Source organism: Euprymna scolopes, chromosome 11 (genome assembly GCF_053919585.1).
Source record: "Euprymna scolopes isolate OS-2025 chromosome 11, ASM5391958v1, whole genome shotgun sequence".
Lineage (NCBI taxonomy): Eukaryota > Metazoa > Mollusca > Cephalopoda > Sepiida > Sepiolidae > Euprymna > Euprymna scolopes.
In genome coordinates this window covers 116,974,519-116,992,326 of record NC_136492.1, presented here as the reverse complement: position 1 = coordinate 116,992,326, position 17,808 = coordinate 116,974,519, and positions in this window count along the sequence as shown.

Here is a 17,808-nt window from a genome sequence, read left to right as displayed (position 1 = left end):
ATGCGTCCGTTCAGTCTCGAAAGACAACGGCTACACGCGGAAGGGGCACCTGCCTATGTAATTGTAAAGCAAAAGTCGAGCAATCCCCGAATCTACTCAATTGGCCCTGTTTAAGCAGTGCTAAGAAGAAGACGAGGACGACTAGAAACAATGCCGATACAAGCGAAGAGCACATAAGCAACTGGAAGTCTCAGATTGTCATCTTTTTAGTACTGAGCAGGTTAAACCCTCCTTAACTACAGTGACCGAGATAATACCGGTGTATCAACGTGAATGTGCCGTAATGTATGTGTATATCTGTAAATTGATTTGCTATATTACACAGCAGAGACGTTGCGAGCCTGTCTTTGTTTTATCATTATTTCCATGCGAGGTGCTCGTCTGAGCTCCAATCCCACGTCCCCCTCGCAAATCTTTCACGAGAAACACTCGTCTGGCTGAAACTACTGTCAATAATTTTCCCCACTCTTTATATGTGCCTAAATCCAAACGTAGATTCCATGAGCAAAGCTTCTTTCTTAGAACTGCACACCAGTCGAACTCTCTGCCGTTTGCCTGTTTCCCACCTGACTACAAGTTCAACATAAACAAACTCCTGACAAACCGCTCCTTTAAGTATCCAAATCCCCAATAGTAATGATTACTACAATACTATCTCAGTGATTATCGTACATGCACTACCCCTTAAACCTGAGTGGCCTTCGGGCCTTAATAAGTGGTAAACCCCCATGTAAAAAAAATTATACATGCATATGAATATCTAATACGGACATAGATAATATATATATATACATATATAATTATATATATATATATATATATCCATATGACTATATAATACATATATCTATATATATGTATATAATATAGAATATATGTATATATATATATATATATACATATATATATATATCCATATGACTATATAATGCATGTATATGCATATAATATAGAATATATGTATATATATATATATATATATGATCCTAGGAATATATATATATATATATATATATATATATATATGTGCATGTATGTGTGTTTGTGTGTAAAAATCAATTTGTTTGTGTAAATCCCTTCGTAATAGATTCTAAAACGACTAGTCTTATCTATTACAAAATTTATATGTCGGTCAGTGTTTTGGATATGTTTTGTACAGAAATGAAACTGATAAGTATCGAAAATAGTAAGAAATCCGATCATATAAAGATTATTAACTTCTTATAGATAAAAATAAAACCAATATTTACAAAGGAATATTTTTACTTTACAACGATTAAGGTACCACATTAAAATCTTAGCAAATCATTTCCCTAAATTGAACAGATCCTATATAAATTAGTCTTACTCTCTTATAGATTAAAAGGGAGATATTTTATAGTGGAATATTTTGAAAAAAAACAGATTTATTTTAATTTAAAGATTAAGCTCGATGTTGATCATTCGGGCTGTACATCGCTATTTAATTTTTTTTTTTTTAATTTTGTAATGGCCATTTAAAATCGCCGCAAATTATTTCTTCGTTTATATATGAAAACAAACAAAATTAATCAAAAGCGACTTTTTCAGGGAATAAATCAGCTGACATAAACAAATACAGACGAAATTGGATGAAATACATTATTTTCATCCTTCTCTTTCTTTTTTCTTTTTTTTTTTTTGCTTTCGTATTTTCCCCGGTATAATTATTCCTTGTAATACATAATAATCAACAGCGGATTGAATTACTAATTGATTTACCGCATCCTGTCGCCTCATTTCGGCTAATATTCACGTATGTGGATACTTCAATGTTTACAATGTGGAATGGTTAACCCACTCAAAAAAGACAGATGAGTAGGGGAGCTTCTGTCACGATTTCTCCATGACTTATGACCTCACTCATATTGTTCAGCAACCCACCCGACTGCCCGACACTGACGGCAAGTATGCAAGTCTCTTAGACCTTTTTTTCTCACAACTTGCGCTGAGTTATGTTCATCTTCTCTTCTGTCTCCATTGGGATCTTACGTCCACTCGGTTGTATCAGTTAAGATAAAAAACGAAACGTAATACGTCCTCAGTCGTAACTCTCCATCGTACTTTATATCGATACACTATGACTGGCTAGCATACCTTCCGCACATCTATATATCATCTAATTCTGCGGTCTATCTTTAAAAAGGATGTGTCCTCTATATTATTAGACCTAAAGAAATGGTTAAGTATAGGTTTTGACCGTTTCATTCCCTCGAAAAATTTCCAGCAAATACCTACTAGTCATCCGTGATTATCAACAGAATATGCTGCTGCAAATGCGCCCAGAAATCATTTTTCCATTGCTCCTAACGTAATAGATGTACTGGGACTAAAGCCGCTTTCAGGACTGCCAGCAACAACTGTACAAAAGTAATAAAGTACGAAAGAGGGGTGTATGTTTAGTCGGTCAAGTCCAAAGTACTTGAGCAGCGGCGTGTTTCCCATCAGTTTTGGCAAATAGCGAACAGGATCCTGGACAATTATCAATGAACCTGAGGTAATCTCATCAACATCCGATAAAGCCAAACTCCTTGCAAATAACTTTGCAGCTAATTCTACACTATGCGACCAAGACCGCCAACCCCCAGTATTTTCTCCTATATCAGAAATCCCTCCATGTTACGTACAAATATCTTTGCGTGATATTGCCAAGCTAATCAAAAACCTTGATTCCAGTAAAGCAACTGGCGCTAACTGCATTCCTATTATATATCTAAAAATGTCTCAACCAAAACTAGCACCCATACTTACAAAGCTGTATAAGCGTTGTCTACAAGAGAATTGTGCCACAACACTCTGGAAAATCTCGTCAGTATTCCAAATATTTAAGAATTTAGGTGATCGGTCATCTCTCTCAGTATATACTTATAAGTATCCTGTGGGTCATTGGTAAATTGCTGGAAGCTGTGTTAAATAGATAGGTAGTTAACCATCTCAGTAAAAATAAAATTATAAGTGGCAGACAATATGGTTTCCGTGTTGTTAGATCTACAGCAGATGTGCTTACAATTATATCTCATGGGATTAGCGAATCTCTTGACGGAGGCTTCTTTTCTAGGGAAGTTTCTTTTAATATATTAAAGGCTTTTGATAGAGTATTGCATGAAGGTCTACTTCACAAGATCTCCAGTTACAGTATAGCTGTAAATGTCTCCTTAATTAATAAATCATTGCTCTCTGATAGGTGCATGAGGGTAGAGGGTAATGGGTAGAAATCAGAAGCTTACGGTATTAATGCTGGGGTCCCTCAGGCTTCCATCCTAAGTGCCACTTTCTTCCTAATTTACATCAAGGATCTCCCAAATCATATCCTTAGATCATTCGTTGATAGTTATGCTGGCGACAAACCCATCAATGGCAGTACTTCCACGACTGTAAACGACCAAGTTTTATCTGCTTCTCTCTCTTATGATCTTGAGCGTGTGGTACAATGGGAAAAGAGGTAACTACTTAATTTTATGTATCTAAAACCAAACTTTTGTCTTTATCTCATTTACGCTCCGATTCCCATCTGTCATCAATTGAAATGAATGCCTGTCTTCTTGAGGAGGTTCTATGTTTTTACAATGTCCTGGACTTTACCATTATTCCTGATATAAAATGGAACACGTAAATCAAATCTGTTGCCAATGTAGCTGAGGAAATGATGGTATCCTTCGATCGATTCAGTAGATATCTCACTGCAGATGCAATTATCTGCCTATATGAGAGTCACGTACGTCCAAGGATGGAGTACTATTGCCACATTTGGGCAGGAGCTGCTAGAAAGATCTTATCCTGGCTTTAGAGATTTCAAAATATATTGGAAGCGTAATGGGAGATGTATTTCTCTCTTCCCAGCAACCGCTTACGCACAGAAGAGACGTCGCGAGCCTGCCTCTATTTTTTCGTTATTTTCATGGCAAGTGCACGTCTGAGCCCCAATCTATGGCCCCCCTCGACAAAACTTTTACTAGAAACACTCGTCTATCTGAAAACACTATCAATAATTTCCCCCATTCTTTATCCGTGCCTAAACCTAAACGTTGATTCCATGAACAAACCTTTTTTATAGAACTGCACACCTGTGAAACCGGCTGACTATTATATGGTCGTCTTTAAGTCCAACGTAAACAAGTTCTTGAGGAGCAGTTTCTCTTAATAATCCAATGTACCAAATTTTCACTACAAACAATAACTACGTCATTGTCCCATTTGACACTGTGCACTTATTAAACCATATCCTCGAGTGGCCTCTGGGCCTTGAAAAGTTGTGACTCCGAAAATCTAATGCGCAAATTTAATACGTTTAAACGTATCTTACGACGGGCAACTCAGTACGATAAGCTATTATACAGGTTAAGCCCCCAAAAACGGGGCCCAACTACAAATAGGCCCCATTTCTTAGTGCTTTGTCCGAATGAAACTAAACTTTGGGCATGACTAGTTTATTATATTAAAAAACATCACATCAAAACACTCGGGGCATTGGCCTTTTTTCTCCGTTCTACAGCATATGTTCTAGATGGCCTCCATTTAGCTTCTTTTTTTGGAGGGGTAACTCTGTATATATATATATATATATATATATATATATATATATATATATATATAGATAGATAGATAGATAGATAGATAGAGAGAGAGAGAAAGAGAGATTTTGTTTTTGTGATACTTGTTTTGTAAATGAATTATACGAAAGAACATTTTTACCTAAATACGATTTGGAATAATTTTTCTCTTTGACTAATTTGGCACACTCGAATGGGGAGCGGCATATGTATTAGTTTTAAAATATTATTAAAACTGACACCTGTTTCGTCATCTACGGCTCATCAGAGTGGTTGAATGTTGGGAGATTCAAAATCTGGACCAAATGGACAGAAGTGCAAACCTCGAAATTAGGCTATCTCTCAGGGCTGCTGGGATGCATCGGAATTTACGTAAATGTTATTTGTTTTAGTTTTTGCGGTACTTGTTTTGAAATAAATTAGTTTTAATGATAGTTGGAATAAGTTTCCCCTTTGACAAATAGGAAAACCTCTATTAGGGAAGGGCATATGTTTTGTTTTTTAAATTTAATTATCCACTGACACGTGTTTCCTCCTATCTTCAGGCTATTTTTTTGCAATAATTGTTATGAAATTATATATAGGTTAAAGAAAAAAATGATTCCCAACTTACATAATCCTAGAAGTTTGCGTTATTTTTTTACATATACATTATGTATTTAAGAGGCTCAATATAATTACAGAGAATATAAGGATTAAATGAAAAAAAGTCTATGTTACAAATTTCATGATGTTGACCGCATCTCAATTTATTTCTTTTGATGAATTTATATATATATATATATATATATATATATACACCCACAGACGCACACACACACGTGCACCCACGCATATATATATATATATATATATATATATATATATATATATATATATATATATATATATATATTATTCAAACAAATGTTATTGAAGAGTACATAATTCTTCCGTTTTATTAGCTTCCTTTTCATCTTCACCAATCTCCGAATAATTTTCTTTGTGCTTTTTGGAAAATTTTAGCGGTTGAATCCATAGGGAGCGCTTTCTTCAGAGATACATATATGATACTAAGGCATGTTGCAGAAATTTCCTTTTTCCTTTATATATATATATATACATATATATACGTATTTTATTATGTTCCTGTTGTGTCTTATTATTAATATGTAGGGCTGATTTTTTTAATAATAATTATATATAGATCATATTAATTGCATATTTACAAATGTCTATATTTAAAATGTAAAATCTGCTATTCTAAGCATTTTCAAATATTTCGATTAAATTCGAATTGATATTATTGATCTGCGGGTTTTTTTTTCATATACAATGCTTCGAGTATTTTTAGTCTATTGACATTTGTCTCGCCTTGCAAACCTTAGTGTTTTCTACCATGATTTTTCGGAATTTCAAATGATGGCAGCCATGTTTTCCAAAATGTTGCGATATCGAACTAGAGAAAGGGAAGTGGATAGTTATCTTCGTGACAATGTGTTTGGAGTATACCCTATGTAGTTATTAATATTAGATACATTCTTCTAATGGGCAGGTAAATTGGTAAACTAGATTGTTTTTTTTTCATACAAAGTATTAGTCTGCGAAGTGTTTTTGCTTACAAGGTTAGTTGTCTGCAATTTTTTATAATAGATAATAATTTTTATTTTTTGTTATCATTAGGACTCACGTATTGAAGGATTATATTTTGTAGAATACTTTCATCAGTTTTGGAGTTTTTGTGTAACTGATTACGGAAATGCATTTGAATAGTTTGAGAGTTTCTTGTTGGTGATTGCTAGTTTGATTCAAGTTAGTGATCACTTGTTTTATTTGCTTATCTACAAGAGAGTTTGTTTATTGACTAAAATTGGTGTTATATTTTTATTTTATTAAAGTTTTTTTTTTGTTAAAAAATTACTTTCGCACGATGTATAAGATTCTTTATTACATGGGTTTATCAACGATATGGACATTCACCTTTAAATTTTAAAATAACGAATTCTGTGTTCTTCAATAACATTTGTTTGAATGAAAAGATGCTCCGAAAGCATAAACAATATATATATATATATATATATATATATATATATGTATGGATATATATATATATATATATATATATATATACATACATATATATATTTGTGCGTCTATATATTTTATTTTTCTGTCCAATAAGCCCGAATATATGACCATTTCAATACTAGATTAATCTACAAGAATAGATACATATAAATTAAAAAATGTCTGATATTTTTCCAAAACATCTAATTAAGGACAGACTACACCTTGTTGCTACTGTTTCAAATGATCTTGAAAAACAGCAAGTGACGACTTGATTCTAAATAAATTCATATGTATATCTCCCCCTTTCGGTTTACATTAATAAAGTAAATTTCACAGTGTGTAAAGCTTTTTTTACACTAGAGATATTCATAATCGTATCTTTTTTTCAATAAAATGGAGATATTACATATGAGAAATATTTGGAATCTAGCCCCCACTTCGCTGCTATTTCAGATCCTGTAAAACGATAGCAGCCATATTTAGTCTCTCCTCTATCAATAACACTTATTTGAGGATTTTTATTTTATTTGCGTAAAGCATAACTACAATAAAAAAACGTCTGCTATTTTTGTCCAAGCATGAAATAATTTCAATTTTCAACCACTATGTGCATAAAACTTTACTGCCGTGTCGATGTACTGTTAAAGGCAAAGCCCAAGATGGTAATTCTAACGAAAGATCTGGTTTTGGTTATAGACTGGCAGATGATGAAGCACTGCAAAGTTTTTGCGGTAATTCCTCAGTTGCGCTCTCCCCATCCCGACTAGCTTTCTCTTCCGTTTACCTGTGTCTGCAATGCCGAAATAGAGGATGTTGGGTACTTGGTTAACCTAGGTCACCACACCCCCCTACCAGGCCCGAATCCGGAGAACTAAATCCAGCTTCGATCTATATCGCCACAGATGAGGCAGTGCACCTCGCTAGACATAAGGTGGAAACATATATACATAACCCTGATTCTCAATTGGGCGGTCGGGTTTCGATCCTGGATTGAGGTAGTTGCTTGTCTAGCTGCACTGATGAGCTGTGAAACAGCGAAACAGTACCGTATGTGGATGAATATAATGCTCTCTATCTTATTTGGAAGTGATATATAAATTACCGTTAGCATATGCAGCAATGCTCTTTGTGCGAACAAACTAAGCTTAGGTATTTGAACAATGCCAAAAATGTGGGTATTCACAGTCCCTATAGCAGCAGCAGCAGAATAGCGCAACAGTTAGAAGCACCAACTCTCATTTTGGCCATCAGGTTTCGATCCTGGTTTGAGGTAGTTGATTGTCTAGCAACGTGTCATATACATACATACACACACACACACACACACACATATATATATATATATATATATATATATATATATATATATATTAGTCGACCTATAATGTGTTCATATATATATATATATATATATATATATATATATATATATATATATATAAGTATGTTATCCCCCCCAATAAAAAGGTGGTGCACCTTTAAATTCACTATCGTCTGTTCAACTGTCCGCACTTTTCTCAATAACTAGGCCTTGGAATTTTTCGAAATTTGCACAAATATTAAACATGTTACGGTTAATAAAATAACAGGCAGATTTTTTTTTGGCAAACCCAAAATAACTGCCTTGGAATTTTATAAAACTTTCTGAAAAGTTGTAACTAATTGATTACTATGAAATTTTATTTGTTTATACTTCGCGAAAACTCTCTTGTTTTTTTACCTATTTAATGATATTAGTCCAACATTTTCTCTGTGTGTCTAGCAGTTTTCATGGTGCGGAAATAAAATTTAAATATGTTAAGGTCTTGGGGACTATGGTGGCTAAATGCTGATGGGCCAAGTGAGGAAATTAATCATTTCTTTTGCACGGTGCAGAACTCATATTTACATATGTTAAGGCCTAAAACTGCACCGTTTTTTTTTCATTTTCTCCGAGATTTAATGTCCGCTGGGGATTTTGGGGCTTAATTGAGGGGGTAAAAATTCTGAACTTTGTCATTTTTGTGCCTGGTTCACTGTGCATTTACGGGAAACAGTGCATGCTTCACTTCTTTATATATATATATAATATATATATATATATATATATATATAAACATATATATTTATATATATATATATATATATATATATAGAATTTATATATATTTATTTATATATATATATATGTGTGTGTGTGTGTGTGTGTGTGTGTGTGTGTGTGTGTGTGTGTGTGTGTGTGTGTGTGTGTGAGACCAAAATTAATACTTCAAAAAAGGTTATTATTCATATCTCGGAAATTTATAAACAACGACCGCTTCCTGTGAGATATATCTATTTTCATGCCCGCTGTGGCAATATCACTAGGTACGAAAACACTAATGTTAAACTGAATACATTAATGAAAACGAAAACTGAATATCCATAGACAAAAACCGATAAAATCCAAACAGAAATATTATATCAACTGGCTCATTAAAACAGCCAATTTTCAACCATTAATACAAATAATCATCTGTATAAAATAAAAATTGATCACAAAGTATAACCCACATTAAAATTTAAATTAGCAATTTGGGGACTGAAAATTAATTTGAGTGATTTTGTCATCTGACACCTTAAGTTGGAAGAATCCATGCTTATTTATATATTTACTTACTTTACTCCTTGTTCTAAATGTTTTTTCTCATAAATGCAAGAGTAGACATCTTCTCATCGGAGTGAAACACATTTGAAGCTATTGGGTGGTTTTGCTGTCAGAATAATAATTAGAGGATACATACTATTTTATTTAGATACCCAGGAATACAACACACGTATTACAGGACATGAGCAGCATGAGTGATTAATACCAGATGTGGGTTAAACTTATTAGCAAAACCCCATTTTAAGATTCAAAACATAATTTATTTCCTTAATTTGTTAAATAAGCTATTGAAGCATGTTCAGGATCTGTCTGAAGAAATTAATTATTAAATCATAGACGCCTTCTAGTAATCAATATACGGAAAAACTCAAACGACTAAACTAAGTACTAAAATAACGATAATCTATACACATTACTTACTACTAATACGAAACTTAAATTAACCGTAACGTTATTGCAAGGTTGTTATGCCCATACTATAAATATAGAAATAAAAATTTTAAAAAAATATTTTCATAAAACAAATAATTATTGGGGAATAAAGAAACAACCAGGTCTAATTTACGAACTCAACGAATGGGATATACAAAAAAAATAATTGCTTACGGATTTCTGTGGAAACTTCTCATGACACTGTTCTTAAATAAGGATACGAAAAGTAGGTGATATATTAATATTAAAATGGGGGTTTCCGTAGCTACCGCGAAGGTAAATGTTTCTCACATGCTTTTGCCGTTAATGTAATTCTTCCTATTTCTTTCTTTTTTCTTTCTATTTAAAAAATGCTCTAATGTCAAAAGTATTTTTTATTCATAAAGTCTGAAGAAATTCTGGTTTTTAAATTTTTTAAAATCATATAATGTTTGAAATTGTCGACTGGACATGGAAACAACTGCACCCTTAAATAAAAGTACACTTTTTGTTGCCATCAACACCTTTTTTGAAGCCTTGATTTTGCTTTCACATTATTATAAGGCTCAATTATTAAATATGATAATTTTGTAGCTCACTGCTTATGCCAAGGTTTTTTTGAATTTTAACTTATTGGTATATGAAAGTTTACTGGATTACGCCTACTCAGTATATGACCTACAGGTTATATATATATATATATATATATATATATATATATATATATATATATATATATATAAATACATATATATATATACATACATACATATATAATAATTTTTTTTACTATGATAATTATTGAATAATTATATTAATATATATATACATACATAAATATATACATATATATACATATATATATATATAATTATTTTTTTTTACTTTAATAATTATTAAATACCTACAGCCAATAGAGGGTCATCCTTTCGGGAATCTTCAGTGCATGGTGTCACGATTAATACCAGTCGAACGATTCGAACGTCGCAATATATATATATATATATATATATATATATATATATATATATATATATATATATATATATATATATATAAAAAGTGATGGTTGTGTAGTTCCAACGAAAGAAAAAATGTATATTAAAAAGAGTGTAGCCATCAACAATTGTGTTTTTTTTAAAAGGTTTTCATCATATTTATTATTTTATTTTTATAACGCGTTTCGAGCTTAGGGTGTGCTCTCTTCAGATGTTTTCGTAAAAACGTTTTTCTTTAAAATGGGAGTTTGTAGCCTTACCTCCTGTGATATTATATATGTTTCCAGAGTGATATGTGGTCTCAGACATTCTGACTCCAACTGTAAGTGCTCAAAGTGTCCGGTCAACGTTATTTTCAAAGAGTGGCTTTTGGTCCATTTGGTGAAGGTTTTATGTTTTTTTTAGGGTTCTTTTTAAAGACATTCTTTCCCATGTATAGCACACACTCACACACAATCACACACGCATATATATATATATATATACATTCATGTACACAGGCAAACGCATATGCACGCAGGCACACACACATACACACACGCACATACATAGAAATATATGTAGGAGCATACATATATAAGCATACCCACCTACACACTCACACACGTACTCGCACATATCCAACGCTAACAATTATTTTTATTTTTTGTATATATATATATATATATATATATATATATATATGTATATATATATACTTTTTCCCCCCAACCAAAACACGCATGTATATATCCGCTTAATCATTCAGACATACGTACACGCACCCACACACAAACACACAAGTAAGATGGAGAATAGGTAGGAGAAGATATATATACACACACATACACGCACATACACACATATATGTACACACATACATGTATGTGCACATACACTCACAAACATCCACATACTATGTAGGCACATACACATACACACACATGCACACACACAGACATATGCAGGGGCTCACACATACGCGTATATCCATATCCACACGGACACATTTACCCACTCATACATGTGCATACATATGTATTCATATATACACATACATACATACGGATGTGCATACATTCATCCACCCATATATATATATATATATATATATATATATATATATATATATATATATATATATATATATATATATATATATGGGCACATGCACTCACAATCACACATATACATACATATTCATACATCCCACCTTATGTATATATTGGTTGAAGTTTCCTTTCTAATCCAAGCACATATGCATACATGGATCCGGTCACCCAAACATAAGTTCACGTATACACACAAACAAGATGTAGCATAGATAACAGATGATATATACGTATACACACACGCACACCCAATCATATGTGCACACCCACACACACACACACATATACACACGCACCCACGCGCGTACATACACATACATACGTATAATTTCTTATTGTTTGTTTAGTTTAGAGAAATGGTACTGTACTGGGTATGGACATGCGCACCCGTGAAAGTGTGCGTGTGCTTTATTGTGCTTTTGTTGTTTCGTGTGTGAGGGTGCACATTTACCCCAGTATGCATGCGTGTAAGTGCATTTTGTGTTTTGCCTATTTATGTGTATAATTATGGAGAGATGTTTAAGGCGGGGTTAAACTTTGCTATGAAGTGTTTTTCTTGTGTAAGCAAGTAGAAGTAGTTGTCAGTTTGGGAGGTGGGCATTATCTCGAATCTGCCTCCACTGCATGTGTGTATATGTTGTGATACATGCAGGTGTCTATTTTCCGCGATTATGATGTAGGATCGGTGTAGGGCTACTCTATTACTAAGGTTTTTTGTAGCGCCTATATAGGATTTATCGCATGCTGGACATTTTACAAACTCCCATTTTAAAGAAACACTTTTTACGAAAACATCTGAAGAGAGCACACTCAAAGCTCGAAACGCGTTATAAAAAAATTTAAATAAAAATATGATGAAAACCTTAAAAAAAACACAATTGTTGATGGCTACACTCTGTTTAATATACATTTATTCTTTCGTTGGAATTACACAACTATCACTTTAAATATAAATAACTACAACGACAGAATGCCAGCAACAAGAAAAAAATCTCTGGAGGACATGATGGATTCACAGACAAACCTCTCCATAGAACACAAACATCTCGAGGACAGATTGCAGCAACTAAATGAGAAAATGGGCAGAATAATCCAGCTTATTTCCAACCAACAGGATAAGAAGGAGATCCAAATTGAGGAAATCATTAACCAACTCAAAACACAGCAAGACTACCTGGAATACTTTAGAAGACCATACATACAGAATGAATTACTAAAAACCAAGAAACAGAATCTCCAAAACTGGAACATCCTCCTTAAACAAAGTAAAAAGTCATTTTTACCATGCAGTAAAATGCAACGACACCACAACAACATACAAGACATTTCTAACGATGGAGGACCAATTAATTCCATATAAATTCTGGGAAAAATATTACACCACAAGATACAGAGGAACAAATGAAAATCAAAAAAAGCCCTGAGTATTTCAAAACTTCAGGCCGAAATCGACATACGCGAAGACAAGAAAGTACACTCTACGGAGAAGTACACAGAAATTGACAATAAAATATTAAAAAAAAAAATCAAGGAACATTGCCCCAAGGAAACACACCAACCCCTCTTGGAACTCTGGGATTTTGAATGCAAAAAAGAGGAGGAAAAATCCAGGGAAATCATTGGACGGAAAATAACCTGGCTAAAAAACCTGCCGGAAAAAGAAAGAAGCAAACAATCGACAAACACATACAAGGACAACCAGGAACAGAACACTCTCACACGATATCCGCAAACACAGAGATCACATAACAAAGGAAAGAAACGAAACATACACCATACACAAACACATCCACACAACAGATACAACTACACACAAAGAAGCAACCACAATATATCCACGTCATACACAAATTCCCAACAACTGACCCAGCCAAAACGCACACTAATAACACCTCAAAATTACACTAGAACCCGCACCCTTTACAAATACAACACACCAGACAACATACCACACAATACATCTCCACAAAAATGCCCACTTATATACAATTCTAAGCAATATAAACCTAACTATTACCACCCAATTCAGCAAACACAATCAAAAATCCATTCCCACAGACACTACATCACTAACACAAACAACGAAAAAATACCTTTACTAAACAACCCCTACCAAAACATCCCCACGATGCAACACAACTACCTGAGACATCACATATTTCAAAACACTACCTACAACTCTCACCCCTCATATCCCACACAAAGAAACAAACCCCTAAGGCACCTCCCCCATCAACGGGAACAATCAGAATATCCCATGCAACACCAATCCCAACAAACAGACCTTCCCTACAACAAACCCCGACAACACAACCCTATACAACAATGCATGTATCCTCAACAGCACCACCAATTCCAACTGAAACACAACTATCCAACACAAACAACATATAACGACAACCCATTCAATTATTTATCACTGAACCCTCACAATATTGTACACACCACTCATTTCCAATGATACATCACATCACCCTAAAACACACCACTCCTCGAAACAAGGAAACAAACAACCCCCACCATTTTTAGGAACCCCCCAGGGAACAACAATTCCAGGTTAGAAAAAGTTAGACCCAAATCATCAATTTATTCACATACTCCTTATCACAGAACGAAATGGAAATACTGAAGCCGGGCCTCAAATTCTGCCCCACCCCTAAAAGCAATATAGCGGAACTAAAAAAGGACCTTAAAGAATTCCAACGGAAATTTAGACTAATAGAAACACTAGATAACAAAGGGGACAACGATGATTCTTAAGTAAAAAACAAGTCAACATATATCCCTAATAAACAGAACAACACAAAAGAACTAAACAGCTACTTCGAAAATCTCTGGAACCTTAACCTCCAAAAAACATAAAACCACAAGCAACCTCACACATAAGCAAAAACAATCACTCGAAAAGATCCGTAATAATAATGACATAATAATAAAAGAAGCAGACAAAGGCAGTGCCGTAGTAATCATGGACAAAACGTATTATGAAACAAAAATTACAGAATTACTGGATGACAAACACTACTATAAACCCATTAGTACCAACATAGATAACACCACCATCTCAAAAATCACAACACTTTGTACAACATACAAAAAATATAAAAAAAGAAAGAAAGGGACTTCCTCACAAATTTCATTACAAAGACCAACAAATTCTACGGACTGCCTAAAATACACAAATCTGGTGCAATAAACCTTGCCATCGATACACAAAACTCAGAATATATTAGCGCTCCAAACCCTAGTGACCTTACATTTAGACCCATTGTAGCAGGACCAGCCTGTCCGACAAGCAGACTTAGCAACTTAATAGACATCTTATTACAACCTTTCACAGATCAAGTTAACAGCTACATAAGGGACGACATCCATTTTCTTACTACCTTACAACATACAGTAGAAAACGGGACACTATTAGTTACATTTGACGTTAGCAGTTTATATAGTAATATACCCCATGAATTAGGAAAAGAAGCAATAATATTTTAGATCAACAGACACGCACAAACACTACATCCCAGATTCACAAAGCAATTCATTATCGATAGTATAGACATAATTCTAAACAATAATTCCTTCGAATTCAACAATACCAACTACATCCAACCACTAGGTACAGCAATGTGAACGAAAATGGCACCGACTTACGCAAACCTTTAATTAGCCTACCTTGAAGAAGCCTTATATAAAAAGATAGAACAAATTTTGGCCACAGCACTAAAAAAACTGTTTGTAGAATCATGGAAAATGTACTTAGATGAATGCTTCATCCTATGGAAACCCACATGGGGGGACATCACAGACTTACACACCATACTCCAGAACCAACACCCAAAAATTAAATTCACCATAGAACAAAGCTCTACAGAATTACCTTTCCTAGATATACTGATAAAGATTAAAGACAATAACATTATCACAGACATTTACCGCAACCTACAGACGCCCAACAATACATAAACTTTAAAAGTCACCACCCTAAAAGCTGCATAAAATCAATTCCCTACACCCTAGCACGTAGAATCTGCACCATAATCACGGACAATAACCTTCGGAAAATCCGACTCAAGGAACTACGAATAAATTTAAGAAAAAGAAAATACCCATCACAACTTATAGACAAAAGGATCCAACTTGCGACAAATATACCAGTAGAAGATTTGAGAACCCCTAAAGAACGAAACAAAGAACAAATCCTAACATACGTTTCCACACACAACACACACGACCCAGAGCTTTTCACAGAGATAACGAAAAACCTCGTCCTACTAAACCAAAACAGCAAACTAAACAACTTCCTTAAAGCAACAAAAATAATAAAAAGCAAACGCCAACCCAAATACCTAAAACGCATTCTTACCTCATCCAAACTAAATCAAGACGCAACAAAAGGAGTCAAACAATGCAACAAACAGCGATGTGAAGTCTGCAACATAATATTAGAGGGGAACACGTACACATTTACGAACCCCATACAAACACTCAAAAGTACTAAAAAAACCTAGATTGCACCTCAAAAAACGTGATCTATGTAATAAAATGTCCAGCATGCGATAAATCCTACATAGGCGCTGCAAAAAAACCTTAGTAATAGAGTAGCCCTACACCGATCAAACATCAAAATCGCGGAAAATAGACACCTGCATGTATCACAACATATACACACATGCAGTGGAGGCAGATTCGAGATGATGCCCATCTCCCAAACTGACAACTACTTCTACTTGCTTACACAAGAAAAACACTTCATAGCAAAGTTTAACCCCGCCTTAAACATCTCTCCATAATTATACACATAAATAGCCAAAACACAAAATACACTTACACGCATGCATACTGGGGGAAATGTGCACCCTCACACACGAAACAACCAAAACACAATAAAGCACACGCACACTTTCACGGGTGCGCGTGCCCATACCCAGTACAGTACCATTTCTCTAAACTAAACAAACAATAAGAAATTATATGTATGTATGTGTATGTACGCGCGTGTGTGCGTGTGTATATGTGTGTGTGTGTAGGTGTGCACATATGATTGTGTGTGTATATGTATATATCATCTGTTATCTATGCTACATCATGTTTGTGTGTAAACTTGCACTTATGTTTGAGTGACCGGATCCATGTATGCATATGTGCTTGGATTAGAAAGGAAACTTCAACCAATATATACATAAGTTGGGATGTATGAATATGTATGTGTATGTGTGATTGTGAGTGCATGTGCCCATATATATATATATATATATATATATATATATATATATATATATATATATATATATATATATAGGTGGATGAATGTATACACATCCGTATGTATGTGTGTGTATATATGAATACATATGTATGCACATGTATGAGTGGGTAAATATGTTCGTGTGGATATGGATATACGCGTATGTGTGAGCCCCTGCATATGTCTGTGTGTGTGCATGTGTGTGTATGTGTATGTGCCTACATAGTATGTGGATGTTTGTGAGTGTATGTGCACATACATGTATGTGTGTACATATATGTGTGTATGTGCGTGTATGTGTGTATATATATCTTCTCCTACCTATTTTCCATCTTACTTGTGTGTGTGTGGGTGCGTGTAGGTATGTCTGAATGATTAAGCGCATATATACCTGCGTGTTTTGGTTGGGGGGGAAGTATACATATATATGTATATATATATATATATATATATATATATATATATATATATATATATATATATATAAAATAAAAAAAATAAAAATAATTGTTAGCGGTGGATGTGTGTGAGTACGTGTGTGAGTGTGTAGGTGGGTATGTGTATATATGTATGCTCCTACATATATTTCTATGTATGTGCGTGTGTGTATGTGTGTGTGCCTGCGTGCGTGTGCTTGTGCATGTGTGCATGTACATTAATGTAGATGTATGCGTGTGTGATTGTGTGTGAGTGCGTGCTATACATGGGAAAGAAAGTCTTTAAAAAGAACCCTAAAAAAACCATAAAAACCTTCACCAAATGGACCAAAAGCCACTCTTTGAAAATAACTTTGACCGGACAATTGGAAGACTTACAGTTG